The 11255-nt window shown below is 48.0% G+C and overlaps 1 protein-coding gene across 6 annotated transcripts in view; it reads right to left on the bottom strand.

Annotated features, from left to right (window-relative positions):
* VGLL4 (vestigial like family member 4) overlaps positions 1–9450 on the bottom strand; it is a 175038-nt gene extending 165588 nt beyond the window's left edge. The window contains exon 1 of one of the 6 annotated variants that reach the window (XM_021071114.1): positions 9380–9450. The gene's annotated coding sequence lies outside the window, so the exon portion shown is untranslated. Of the gene's footprint in view, positions 1–8009; positions 8114–8860; positions 8879–9054; positions 9340–9379 lie in introns of those variants that run through there. The other 5 variants (XM_021071118.1, XM_021071113.1, XM_021071115.1 and 2 more) reach the window with 5 other exon arrangements.

Consider the following 11255-nt stretch of genomic DNA (forward strand, 5'->3'; position numbering starts at 1 on the left):
AATCTTGGAGATTTTTTACTTTCATCACTTTAAGTATATCATGCGACTCGCTTCTGTCCTGCAGTTTCTGCTGAAAAATCAGCTGATAACCTTATCAGTGTTCACTTGAATGTTATTTGCTGCTTTTCTCTAGCTGCTTTCAGTACTTTCTCTGTTTTTAATTTTGGTCAGTTTGATTAAAATGCATCCTGAGGTGTTCCTCCTATATGGTATTTGTTGAACTTCCTGGATTTAAGTGAGTGATTCCTTTCCCATGTTAGGAAAATTTTCAGCTATTATTTCCTCAAATATTTTCTCTAGCCTTTCTCTCTCTCTTATTCTTCTGGTTCCCCTATAATGTAAATGCTGGTGTGTTTAAAGTTGTCCCAGAGTTCTCATAGACTCTCCTCAACTCTTTACATTCTTTTTCTTTTTTTGTCTTTTTAGGGCCACACTCACGGCACATGGAAGTTCCCAGGCTAGGGGTCGAATTGGAGCTGTAGCCTCCAGCCTACATCATAGCCACAGCAATGCCAGATCCAAGCTGCATTTGCAACCTATACCACAGCTCACAGTAACGCCGGATCCTTAATGCACTGAGCAAGGCCACGGATTGAACCTGAGTCCTCATGGTTGCTAGTCAGATTCATTTCTGCTGAGCCATGGTAGGAACTCAACTCTTTTCATTCTTTATTCTTTTCCACATCAGTGATTCCCACCAGTCTGTCTTCGACCTTGCTTTTTTGTTCTTCTGCCTCCTGTATTATGCTATTGGTTCCTTCTAGGGAATTTTTTTATTTTCGTTATTGTGTTCATCTCTGCTTGTTGAATCTTTAAATATTCTATTCCTTTGTTAAACATTTTTTCTAGTTTATCAATCTTTGCCTCTAGTTTTCTTTTTTTTCCCGAGATCTTGGATCATGTTTACTAGCATTACTCTAAAGTCTTGTTCAGGTAGGTTTCTTATCTCCATTTAGCTGTTCTTCTGGAGTTTTGTCTTTTTCCTTCAACTGGCTCATATTTCTCTGACTTTTCATTCTGTATAGCTTTTTGTGTGGTCTCCTTTTTGCAGGCTACAGGATTTTAGCCTCTCTAGTTTCTGGTGTCTGCCCCTCCTTGTGGCTGCAGTTAGTACAGGGGCTTGGTGCAGGCTTCCTGATGGGAGGGACTGGTGCCTGGCCACTGCTAGGTGAAGCTGAGTCTTGTTCCTCTGGTGGGTGGGGTTTTGTCTTTGGGTGTAACTAGAGGTGGCTCTGTGCCTAGGAGGGCTGTAGGCAGCCTGTTTGCTGATTGGTGAAGCTGTGCTCCCACGCTATTTGTTGTTTGGCCTGAGCCTTCTCAGCCCTGATGGGTGGGTCCAGATTTTTCCAAAATGGCAGTCTCCAGGGGGAGCCCATGCTGCTGATATTCCCGGAACCTCTGCCTCCAATGTCCTGTCCCCAAAGTGAGCCACAGCCACCCCCGGCTCTCCCAGAAGACCCTCCAAGACCCACAGGTGGGCCTGATCCAGATTCTTATGGAGTACCTGCTTTGACCCAGTGCACATGAAACCCTGCGTGCACCCTCCAGCAGTGGCGCCTCTGTTTCCCCCAGTCCTGTGGAGCTCTTGCGCTCAAGCCTCACTGGTCCTCAATGCCAAATACTCCAGGGGCTCCTCCCAATGCCAGACCCCCAAGCACAGGAGCCGGACACAGGGCCCCAAACTCTCACTCCTGTGGGAGAGCCTCTGTGATTGTTATTTTCCAGTCTCTAGGTCACCACCCAGTGGTTATGGGATTGCTTATTTCATGAAAGCACCCCCCACCACCACCACCATCTTGATGTGACTTCTTCTTTGTCTTTGGGAATAGGATATCTGTGTTGGCAGCTTCCAGTCTATTTTGTTGATGGCTGTTCAACAGTTAGTTGTAATTTTGGTTTTCTTGTCAGAGGAGGTAAGCTTGAGTCCTTCTACTCCACAATATTGTCTCTGTCGAGACAGTCTTTTCAATAAGTGGTGCTGGGAAAACATGGCCCTGGGTCCTCAGGACTGCAGGTGGGGGAGCTCCAGCCCCACACTCCTCCCCACCAGTGCCCAGTGCCCTCCTTCCTTCCTCCAATTCTTTTTTCTTTTCACATTTACTATCTGTTAACTAAGCAGAACCAGGATTTGAGCATCAGAAAACCAAAGTTTGAGCCCTACCTTAACACATGCACTCGTCCAGTCAATCATCACTGAAAGACTATTACGTTCCAGGCTTTGCTCTCAGTGCCTCCCACCAATTGTAGGGCCATTTAACCTCCCCAGGCCCAGGGTCACTCGAAGAAAATGGTAACCATGTTGCCCACCTCATAGGGTCACAAGCTTGGCATGTAGATTAAATAATACAATGTAACTGAAAATACCTTGTAAAGTCAAGTGAGAAATACCATGCCATCCTTCTGCCATCTTAGGGCTGTGCAGCATGTACTTTTCATAACACACTCACATGAGTTACCTCATCACATTCCCTCTGTGAGTTGGCCAACTAGGATTATTATGTATTTCTACAGATGAAAAACTAAGGTGCCAAGAATATAAGTGACTTCCTGAAGAATCTAAACTGGATTCCAAGTCTCCTGACTCACCATCCAATGCTATTTTTAGTATTCTGAAGCTGATTTTCATAAAGACTTTTTGGAGAAAAGCATTTATCTAGCTGAAGTTAGCTGGGAAAAAACGGGGGGCGGGGGGAATGAAAATAAAGCATACCTTTCAGCAGCAACTAAGACAAGACTTCTACTCCTGTGCTCTTTCCCCTATACCTTGAGATGTATATGAGGCAATAATCTGATAATTTCTAAAGACAGCAAAGGAAGACAAGCCCTCCCCTCCAGGGAACATGAAAACCACACCCTATTTTACTTTCTTTGACTAGAGATGGGCACAGAAGCACATGAACAGTGAGCAAGGCAGGTGAGAAGATTCTCCCAGCAAGCTGGTGGGTGAGAGTGTGGGGCAGACAACACAGGCAGCAGGGCCCTGGAGTCCTGGGGTCCCCACTGAACCCCTGAGGACTTCAGACTCTGAGAACAGGTTCAGTATCAGGAAGGATGGTATCTACTTAGTCATGCTCAAGAAACCTGCCGCTAAACTCCAGCGGATAACTCTTAAGATTCAGAAAATGGTACTTAAAAGCTTTCACCTTATGGTCTGTATTTCTCACAATCCTGAATTATATGCCACATTCCCAAAGAGAAGCCAGGCCTTGTTCAAAATACTCTTTCACTGGTCCTACTACCAACAAAAGAGCACAAACAGATGGATCCTTTTCTTGTCCAGCTTCCCTTACCCATACATGTCCCAAGCACGATTTATGGACCTGTCTTGCCATAATCTGAAGCATCCAACCAGATATAATGTCAGAAGGACTTGGCTAACCTCCACTTACATCCCATTCCTTATTTCTACACATAATCATTTCTGAAAATGCATGTACAGGCCAAATGCCGGAAATCTGAACAAGTATACATGTTCTATACTTGTTTCCAGAGGATTAAAAATACAGGCATGTAAAAGCCCTAGTTAGGTTTCTTTCAGGTGCTTGTCAATCTCAAGCATAAGGCCCAGGCTGAGAGCCAGCCTGCTGGCAGTCCTCCCAACTGTCCTAGAAAACTAAAGAATTTGGTAAGCTAGTAGAGGTGTGTACCCTTCCCAGGCTTAAGACCCCTCCCATCATATCAACCTAGAGATTGATGTCCCAGGAAACCTAGGCTGATAAGGGGTAGGTACCACTCTGAACTGAAATGCTTTCATGAATGTTCAACACAACCATGGTAGGTTTTCTGGTGCTCTATGGACCCCATGAACTCTACTGACCCCTGGCAGAGGATGTGATAGTCATCTTGATGACCCCGGCAACTGGAGTTGCCAATTGATGCTGCCACTCAATAACTAAAATCCTTAGTTACTACAGTACAGTTTGGCATCAGTGTAAGCTGAGCAAAAACGGACTGTATGAAAGCTGTGCCCGTTAAGGACCATGAACAAAGACATAAAGCTGCAACACCAAACTCAAGTTATAGCATATTTCACGACCTTTATGGGAGGCTGCCTAATGCTGGTGAAAATCCTACTGCTGGCTGAGGTTCACCCATCTCCCTCAAGTGCCCCTGGAAAGTGCCTGGATGGGGGGCCTAACTAGCACTGTATCCAAGGAGGAAAAATAAAATTCAAATCTGGACTTTTTGAGGAGACTACCAATACCTACCAATTTTCAACACTGCTGTCAAAAAAACAAACAAACAAAAAACCCTATCCTCTTCTTTCTCATATTGAGATTGCTGTCAATCTGTCTCTTCATTTTCAAGATCTCAGCCTTCTAGAGCACCTCATATGAAATAAAAGAAACACTTTGGCATTTCTAGTTTTCTCTGGATATGCTTGATCTTGCCAATTTTTTTATTTGGATACTTAGAATCTTCTATTCACAAGTACCAAGGTGCCAGGTCCTCTCGGGGACCTGTTACCCCCAAGAATGAGAGGTGTGGACCTGTGTTATAGTCCAAGCTGGACAGCATCCCATAATACCCCAGTTCTAGCCCCCTACTGTGCCAAAAATCTCAACTCCCAGCCTATTAGCATCCTAAAAAAAGGCTTCTATCCCATGACACGCTGCATCATTAGGAAGTACTTTTGTTATGGGCATCATCATGAAATGTGGTCAATTCTCACCAGTCACCAGTAGTTATGTTCTCTAAAGTGTCAGAGAACACTAAATTAGTGAATACTGAACCACTGTGCCTAAGACAAAACTACCTCAAGTACGAATCTGGGGATACAAAGTCACCAGCTTAGGAATCCACAAATAACAAGAATGGAAGGTATCTGGTTAAGACCTGAGGCCTGAGACATGGAAAGCACATCCCACTAGGTTTTCCTTCTTTGCAGTAATTACACTGTACCCCAGGTAGAAAGAATTTTTCTAATTTTAGCCCCTCCTGCACATACTCCTTCCTCCCCTACTTTGGCAGTTTATACTATCAAGTTCAGCAATCCAATTTCTAAGTTGTTAGGTTTTTTGTTAGTTGGTTTTTTGTTTTAATGTGGACAGATCCTGGAGTTTCTGTCGTGGCTCAGCAGTTAACGAACCCGACTAGCATCCATGAGGACTTGGGTTCGATCCCTGGCCTGTTCAGTGGGTCAAGGATCCGGTGTTGCCATGAGCCGTGGCGTAGGGTTGCAGATGCCGCTTGGATCCTGTGTTGCTGTGGCTCTGGTACAGGCTGGCAGCTACAGCTCCACTTGGACCCCTAGCCTGGGAACCTCCACATGCCGCGGGTGCAGCCTTAAAAGACAAAAATAAAATAAAAATAATGTGGACAGATTCCTACATGGCTAGAGATTGATGAGTAGCATACCCTTTTCTGTTCTCTTACGCTCCCACACATAAACCTAATTAACTTCAGATAAGTTCCCTAAAAGAATCACAAAAGAGCCTCAGTTAACAAACCCTGCAGAAACTTAACCAAAAAAAGCTTTCTCCAGGTTCTCACAGCTGCAACAGCTTATCTAACACAAGCAATAAACAGACAACTTGATATGTTAAAATTGCCCCACAGTATCATAATTTTAGTTATGCTAGAACTTTCCCAATGTATTTGACTTTTACATCCTAAACTTAGGACTCTTTTTTTTTGTGGAGGGCACACCCATGGCATATGGAAGTTCCTGGGCCAGGGATCAAAGCCGTGCCACAGCAGTGACAATGCTGAATTCTTAACCGTCAAGCCACCAGGGAACTCTGAGACTCTTAATAAGTCATGTTCAAAGCTGCAAAGCAACTTGTATTATGGTTATTTTACTTATTATTTTATAGCCGCAAACAAAAGCTGTAAGCAAAACTATCCAGGAGATAGAGCTCCTGTGGTGGGCAGAGGAAATGAATCTGACTAGGAACCTTGAGGTTGCGGGTTCGATCCCTGGCCCCACTCAGTGGGTTAAGGATCTAGCATTGCCGTGAGCATTGTTGTGTAGGTCGCAGACTGGCTCAGATCCCGAGTTGCAGTGGCTGTGGCATAGGCCAGCAGCTGTAGTTCCGATTAGACCCCTAGCTTGAGAAATTTCATATGCCGCAAAAACAGCAACAACAACAACAACAACAAAACCACTATCCAGGAGAAATACCTGGAAGAAACACAAAGTAAAATCTTCCTTTGGCTTTTTTTGGGCAACCACCTCCCTAAGGAGTTAAAAGAAACTTCCCACCACAGAACTCTTATCAAACAGACCATTTGAAAGTGAAAGTTTTCACTTCATAATTATTATTTTGTAAGAACTGTTAAAACGTCTTAAGGTAAAGCCAGAGTTCTCTACTAGTTGGGGGTTAGTAACAACTGTATTTATGAAACTCTCTGAAGTCTTCAGAGACTTTTATAAATAACATAACACAAAATACTTTTCAAAGAACATTATTCCCTGTAATTCCTGAAACTGTGATGTGATCGGAACAGATTTTATCCCCATCTTACAGAAGAAAATAACAGCGTTAAGTAATGCTTTCTGGTCACACACTTAGTAGGCAACAGAGATCAGACTTGAACTCAAGCCTCCAGAAATAAGCCAGAGTTGTTTTTACTACAACATTCACAGTTTTGGAATGTAGTTCATGGTTATTTATAGCAGAATTATCTTCTTAATTGTATTGTGTTTTGGTCAACATAAAAATTAGTTTGCATTCCCTTCCAAATGGAAAGCAGAGGCAGGCTGCCCAGAAGTGTGAAAAAACGGTGGCGGGGGAAATCAGCCTGGGATTAAAATTTTGCCAGAGTTAAACAACAAATTGAGGGTTTACATCATTTCCACCATGGGGGAGATGACTTTTTAGCCAGATGCAACAGGAAACACAGAGAACAAATACACACAAAACTGTCTTGAGAATAAGCAACAAACTTCTGAGTCAAGTATTTCTAAACGCTTTATTTAAAACAGAGCCCTGAGATTGAGAGATATAGGGTAAGTAACTTAGTCCAAGATCTCGCCCTGGGTACAGCCTTGAGGCGTTGACCCCTAAGTGCTCTTTACCCACGCTACCAGCCTCACGGCCAGGAGCAAGCAGGAAACAATGAACATTACAAGCCTGTGGACTCAGGCTCGAGAGCAAAGAGTTAAAGTTTGGTATGCTAAAATGGAACGCAAAACTGACCTTCGAATACTAATGGAAAAATTAACATCTATTGTTTTTGTCTTTAACTGTTTAGAGGAAACAAATGCGGGCCTCCGAGCCTTCATCAAGGTAGGCCTGGCTTTAAAGAAGAGAAACTCTACAGACCAAGAGACAGGACCTTTCAAAGAGAGGGGGCAACCAGGTGCTGATAAAGACTGGAAGAGCCGCCTCCACCCCCGCCCCCCAGGCCGCTGGTTCTTATTAACCGCAGAGAAGAAACTACAACTAGCAAACATGCAGTACCAATGATCAAAGTGAAACCGACTTTTTAAAATCATCTGGCTTAAACAGACCAACACATGCCATTAAAGCGCATAAAGACTAATAGCCCCAGCACATACTGTCATCCCAACCTAAGACATTTAAAGGTCTCGGTGTGATGAATCAAAGGAGACTTTAAGCAAAACAAAAAAGGAAAAGACCTCTGCTTTTCGGCAAGGCCTGCACTCGGTGTAGGAAGAGTGTGCAGTTTAGTTCTGGCGAGCGGGCAGGAAGTGTAGAAAGGAAAGAGCCGGTCCCAACTGCCCATCCTCTGACCTTTCCTGTGGTCCCACACCAAAGCCGTCCTTGGCCGCCGGCCGGGACCAAGGGGCTGTAGAGCGCGAGGCCCCCCTGGCGGCCCCGCGCCTCCGACTCTCAGGGCACCTTCCTACTCCAGACGCTGGAGCTCTCCCTCCGAGAACCCTGGCGCTTAGGTTCCCAGAAGGAGCTTCAAGTTGCCCCGCAAGAACAAGCCGCCTTGTCCTTCCAGGAGGACACCGCGGTCCCGCACCGAGACAGCCCACCCACCCCTCCTTGAGCTCCCTGAAGGCCAACCCTCGCCCAGCCCGCCTCTCCCGCACTCACCTCCGGGAGGCCCTGGGCGCGCCCGCCTCGGGCCGGCGGGGCCCGGCGCAGGGCAGAGGCGGGGGCGGGACCGCTGGAAGCGCGGGACCCGGCGCACTCCCGGGGCGCGCAGACGCGCAGGCGCCCTCGCGCCCGCGCTCCCGCACGACCGCCCCCTCCGCACACCCACACGCACACGCGGGCAGCGCGCGCCGAGCCGGCTCCGCCGCGGACGCGAGCGCGGGAGCGAGAGGAATCCCTGGAATGAGGCGCCGCCCGCCCTCACCCGGGTTCCGCCGGGCTCAGCGGGCCCGTCAGGCCACGCCCCCGGGCCCGCCCCTCCCGCCCAGCAGGTGGGGGCCGGGTCCAGGTGAGCCTTCAGGGAGGCGGGGGTGGGGCCTCACACGCCCGACAGAGGCTCGTTTCCCCTCCCCCGCCCGCCGCGCGGCAGCTGGCTCGCACCCAGCCCGCGGGTGCCGACGCTCTCCTGCAGCCAATGTCGGCGGAGACCCTGGGCTGCGCTCGGGGAGCGCGCGGACCCAGCGCGCGTTGCCTGTACCAGCCTGTGACACATGCCAGATCCCAAAGGCCCAGGCAGCGGGGACGCACCTTTGGTGCACACGCACAAACACAGGCGAACCTCTGGTGCGCGCCAGGCACGGCCCCCCACGCACACAGTAGGCTCTCGCACCCGGGGGACACAGCACACGTGAGCACGACATCCACGGTCGAGCCAGACTCCGGACCCGCTGGGCTCGCGGCCCCTTAAGGGCCACGAAGCCGGCCAAGTGCCGGCGCGTTGGAGCCGGACCTGCAGCACCTTCGCGGCGCTCGGCTACAGACCCGCACGCGTCCCCGCCTCTTACACACACCTGTTCACAAAGCGGCCCCTGGAAGGGCGCCCTGGGGTCGATGCTCACACTCGCTCAGCCGCCGGAGCGCCGCAAACACAGGCGTCTTCCGCCTCCCTGGGCTCCACGCTCCATAGGCCACCGACCTGGGGCACTGCCTCGACCGCTTGTTACCCGCACACACCCTGCCCAGCCAGGCCGGCGGCCACACGTACCTGAAGGGACAGGTCACACTTGCTTGGGGAAGTGTGTGCTCAGGTGCCACCGCGATCAGAAGGGCCGCTGCAGTCCCAGGCACTCAGATGCCTCTCGGCTGCCTCCCATTACAGCATTTTACACTCCACACTTCACACACACACACACACACACACACACACACACACACACACACCCCAGGCGCTCGGCAGCGCCTTTCCAACCCCCTCCCTCCCTCGCCCGGAGGAGGAAGTCCTAGTAAATCAAAACAGTGTGGACGCGAGGGAACAGAGGAGAAAGGGAGACAGATCAGAGTGGAAAGAGCCCCTCCAGCCGCTCACACACCAGTGTTTGCTGTGTTTGGCAAACTCCTGGAGTCCACAACCCGGTCTGCTCCGAAGTGTGCCCGGGGAGGGGCGGAGAGGAGAAGGTGAAACATTTCTAATTGGTGCAGGTTCTTATTACAGCAGCAGCGTAGACATGTGACCACGAAAAGAAAAGCCCCGTCTTTAATTTTTCCTGTCATTCTCTAGAGATTTTGGGGTGGGAGTAGGAGGGGTGGAGGCCTGACACTGCCGGTCGGTCCCCCGCAGCCCTTGCCCCATTGTTTTCTCATACTGCCACAATTAAAAAAACATTTGCTTAACATATCCAGCCCCTAACTTCATAAAATAAATAGTCAAGCACTGGACTTCCTCTGGTTTGCTTTAAATGGCTTCATGTTGCTTGCCTTCTGGCTGTTCTCAAGCCTCAGTCACTCTTAGGAGCTCCTACTATAGGGCTTTCCCTGGCAGAAGGCTCTGCTGAGAGGGAAATGATAACAAAAACAAATACCAGCTTATATTAGTGCTGGGAGAAAATGCCTTCCCCATCTATTACCTCATCCAGTTCTATCAAGTCAAGGCCTATTATCTCATTTGATCTTAGCCGCCCTCGAGGAACAGGACAGGTACTAATAGTTCCATTTTACAGTGAGATTGGGTTTACCTAAACCACAGAGAGGCATTACCTGAACCAGCACAGCCTTCTTGCAACCCTGGGTGAACCCCCCCACCCCACCCCGAAAAGCTCTCTCCTCTGGTCCACACAGGGCCAGTGTAGACAGAACAGCCCAAGTGACAGGTTGACCCAAGCATAGGTGCTCCTGTTTTCCTGATCCCCAGATGAAAATTCACAGATGCAAGCTGGGAAGTCTCCTAGTCTCCCCTAAGATATTTTTATTTGGACTCCATTTTAGTTCATTAATAGGCTCAGACCCCCCCCCAAAAAAAAATTCCTGTGAAAGATCATAAAGGAAAGATTTCATTCTGGAAGGTTTTCATCCAGGAAGTATGACAACAGAGAAAGGGATTTGGACAGACCTGGATTTGAATCCAAACGGCACCTCTATTTGTTACGGGACTTTGGGCATGTTATCAAGCTCAGCTTTCTTGTCTGTAAAACAGAGGCAGTTTTTTCTTTGAAGAGCTGTTGCAGGGACTAAAAACCAGCCAGGCAAGATATTTGGTGAATATTCACATATTCCTCCTTCTCTCTTCCTGCCTTAAATCCAGTCTTGCTGGGCACCTTGTAAACAGACACCCAGCTTAATCCGGGAGGGATAGGAAAATGATCTAGCTAGATAATGCAAATGAATAATGATAGCAATATGAATACAACTACACATTTATAAAAATGGCTCTGGGGTTTACAAAGTGTTCCCACATATCATTATCTCATTTGATCTGTATGACAACTCTGCCATTTGTGTGCTGCTAAATGATTTCCATTTTGGGTCAGTGTGGAGGTCCTAAAGCTGCCTCTTTAATTTCCATCACCGCTTAGAGTAGGCCGTACTGCGCAGATAAGTCATGAGAACAGGGGGCCTTTTCTCATGGATTTGACCAGTCTTTGACCTTCCTGAGGATTAATCTCACTGCTTCCCTTACATCAGCATTAGTGTGACTTTACCCTGGCAACATGGAAGCAGGGTTGTTTCCGTCTGAATGTTGTGGTCATGCAGACGAGACACACACAAACTACCTTAAGAGAAAGACGGTGTGCTGTCAGATAGAGGTGCATGGGAGGTAGAAAGTGTCAGACACAAGACTATCCATATTAGGCAGCAGCCTAAGCAAGAGACTTACAGTGGCCTGGAACAAGAGAGATGAATCTTGACAATATTAAGTGAAAAAAGCAAGTCCCCAAAGATTACATATAGCATAATATCCTATTTATAATG

The sequence above is a fragment of the Sus scrofa genome, chromosome 13, assembly GCF_000003025.6.
Source record: "Sus scrofa isolate TJ Tabasco breed Duroc chromosome 13, Sscrofa11.1, whole genome shotgun sequence".
NCBI classification, from domain to species: Eukaryota; Metazoa; Chordata; class Mammalia; order Artiodactyla; family Suidae; genus Sus; species Sus scrofa.